The sequence below is a fragment of the Arachis stenosperma genome, chromosome 3 (assembly GCF_014773155.1).
Source record: "Arachis stenosperma cultivar V10309 chromosome 3, arast.V10309.gnm1.PFL2, whole genome shotgun sequence".
NCBI classification, from domain to species: domain Eukaryota; kingdom Viridiplantae; phylum Streptophyta; class Magnoliopsida; order Fabales; family Fabaceae; genus Arachis; species Arachis stenosperma.
The window spans coordinates 166,923,136-166,926,620 of record NC_080379.1 but is presented as its reverse complement, the minus strand read 5'-3'; the positions used below and the strand labels follow the sequence as shown (position 1 = coordinate 166,926,620).

General features: G+C 32.9%; 1 pseudogene; it reads right to left on the bottom strand.

Moving 5' to 3' along the window:
* Window positions 1-289: 289 nt before the first annotated feature.
* LOC130967251 (probable NAD(P)H dehydrogenase (quinone) FQR1-like 1) lies at window positions 290-1,432 on the bottom strand (annotated as a pseudogene).
* Window positions 1,433-3,485: the final 2,053 nt, after the last annotated feature.

Below are 3,485 nucleotides of genomic sequence, written 5' to 3'. Positions count from 1 at the left end.
AAAGGAGTCTAATGCATATGGTGTCATTTCTTCTCCAAATTTGGCCATAACTGTCTTCAAAGTAAATACAAAGTCCTCATTCTCAACCTCATCCATGACAAGTGACTAATTCATAAAGCTTAAAGGATTAAAATAAAACTTTAATCTATTTGTGTGCTTCATAAACACAGAAGTATTAGAATAGAACTCCATAAAATCAATATCACCTTGAAAAGAAAAAATTGCCAAAAACCTTCAATCATTGTGGTGGTATAGTGTTCCTTTCACTGAGGCAAAGACATTATATGCTTTATGCAGCATTCTTGAGCTTCTTGGTAATGGTGGCAAAAATATTTTCCTGGTAGAATACTTGCAGCAATTCAATCTTAGAAACCTGTCTTGTTACATCACCAGCATAAGTCCCTGCTCCATAAGGGCTTCCACCTTTCACTTCTTCCATCTCGAACATGCAATGGTGGAACGTGTATCTGATGGGAACATATATCATTCCATGATGTGCCAGCATTGTTATAGCAGTAAGGCTATACATAAATCATGACAAGTTTGATCAGCAACTAATAAGTACCTAGTGATATCTAATAAGGAACACGGTTAAGATATATATAGAAACTTGTTTTTTTACGGTGTTGTTTCTTGTTCACCGCCTAGCAAACCAGTGCTGTAGGAGAGTCCAATAGGCTTGCCTACAAGGTCTTGTTGCAATCAAAGAGGTCCAGTTTTGTCAAGAAAATCTATGAACTGGGCAGCCATCATTCCGAACCGCGTGGGGAAGCCGAAGATAAGGCCATCAGCTCCATTGAGCATATCAAGTTCAATGATTGGTACATCACTCTTTGGTGGTGCATTCAGCCATAAACAAAGACAGATTATTCAATCAAAAACATCCCAGAGCCTATAAAAAAATATAGAAACTAAGTAAGCACTATCAATAGTTATGAAATCAAAGGTTAAATGTATTCAGTAAATTCCCAACATCCACCTTCATTCACAAATGCATAATAATTAGTCAAATTTAGAAGAATGAATTATCCTAAACTGAATCTTGATTACTAAAACCTAATAAAGAAGGCATGGAGAATCCTAAGTAGAAAAGAAATAAATTGTACAAAGAAAGAGTAACACTAAAAAAAACTATTAATTATCTCAAAAAGAAATATACAACACTATAAGAGTTTAATTCTCAGAACAATGTTGATTAAGAACATCCAAAAGAAACATTCATAATAGAAAACACAAGTTAAACTAAACTCTAAGATGGGAAAGGAAAAAAACCCAGGTCGCTGGGGAGGAGATGCGGTTGATCGACCGGGGTACACGTCAAGGCGGAGGTTGCTGCGGCGGTGGAAGAAGCCGTGATGGCAGCAGTGTGTGGAGGTGGCTGCGGCGCGAGAGGATGATGCCCGCATTGTTGGACGGTGGTTGCCGGTGGCATTTCTTCCGGAGCTATTTCTGATTTCCTTCGCGACGGAGGAGAGGTGGCTGTGGGGTTTTGGCTAACAGTGCGGTTCTGAGTGTCGTGGTGGCTGTGCCAATTGGAAGGGAGAGTGTGGACGGCGCGGTGGGAGTGGGAGAGGAAAAGAGGGGGAAGGGTTTTTGTGTGGGCGGCTATGGAAATGAGAGAGAAAAAAAGGGTTTTTACTTTCTACTGCTTTTAATTATGATTTATTTAATCAACTTTTAATTATTTAAATTTAAATTTAAAAAAAATTAAAATTAATTATTAAATAGAATTGTTTAAAAAGTTGGCTGGTTATAGTTGGTTCCATATACTTTTCCTTTTAACATTATTATTCGATTTTAGATCCGATAAAATTATGTTATAATTTGAGCTACACTAAAATTAAGTCTCGACCGGATGAAGTCTAAATTTAATTGGGGTCTTAATAAATTTTATGTTAAAAAATTATAATACACTCATTTATAAAAGAAGAAAAAAATACTTGTTACAGAAAAGTTGATAACCATATTTAAATTTAGATTTGTTCATAAATTCTAATTTTATGCTTCTTTAACCTATTTCTTAAGGGAGCTGCTATGGTGCTGAAGAATAGATTCCTCAGCAGGTGCTGAAGCTGCGTGTCTTAACGTGGTGAGAACACGCGTCCATTAAAATATTTATTGCTTCAACATGTGATGCGGTTGCAGGTAGTCAGTGCAGAAGTGGATCCCACTGTTCAGAATGGCTGGTCAAAATTGAAGTGATTAACAGGTAAGTTAAGGAATATCAATAACTTAAGTAACTGGAAAATAAATATAATGTGATATAATAATATTTTTGTTTTTATATTCAGACTTTAGGAATATCAATAACTTAAGTAACTTTATATTCCTTTCTATCTGAACACCCCAGGCCCAACCAATTTTTCCACCAACCTAAAGTCTGAATATAAAAACAAAAATATTATTATATCACATTATATTTATTTTCCAGTTACTTAAGTTATTGATATTCCTTAACTTACCTGTTAATCACTTCAATTTTGACCAGCCATTCTGAACAGTGGGATCCACTTCTGCACTGACTACCTGCAACCGCATCACATGTTGAAGCAATAAATATTTTAATGGACGCGTGTTCTCACCACGTTAAGACACGCAGCTTCAGCACCTGCTGAAGAATCTATCCTTCAGCACCATAGCAGCCCCCATTTCTTAATTCAACAAATATGATTAAAAACAAAATAATAAACTTATAATTAATATAACATAATATCACAATTAATTTAAAATATATATATATACCTTTTTTAGTCCCTTTAAAATACATATAGATTGAGTAAAACTAAGTTTATATTGATCCAGATCGGATCCTAAATAATAACTGGATCTAATTTTAAAATTTTTATCTAACTCTCTAAACTCATAAAATCACACCAAATTAATTCTATAGTATTCGAGTCCTAAGGCACATAGGTTGGAATCCAAGCAATGATAGTTAAGTTAATATGTGTATTTGTATGACCAGAACAAAAAAAATTGGGTTCTCGTTACAAAATGAGAATAAAATTTGTTTATTTGAGAAAGTTGTCCACTTCTCAGTACCTAAAATATTGGGTGTGTTTAGAAGGAAGAGAAGCACGTTTGAGTGTATTGAACACTTCCTCTTTTTGTTTGAATATTTTTTTTTTTTAAATGCCAATGTGATTTTAGGTTCTTAACGTGCGTTTATAAGAAGCTAGAATTGTAGCTTCTGCATTTAGATAATCAAGTTAGGATTTGATTTATTTTGTTTTATCAATTCTATCCTTTACTTCTTTGCTTGTAGTCCTTTTAGAATTCAAATATTTTAAATATATAATTATATTTTTTTATTAAATTTTTACTTTTGATTTTGTATAAAAAATATTTTTGTTTAGCTTTGTTAAAATTTATAAGTGTAATTCTTGTATATTAATTTATTATTATAGTTTTATTATAATATAAATTATTGATCCCGTTAAAAAGAATAAAATAAATAAAAAATTAATTATAACTAAGAATAAAGT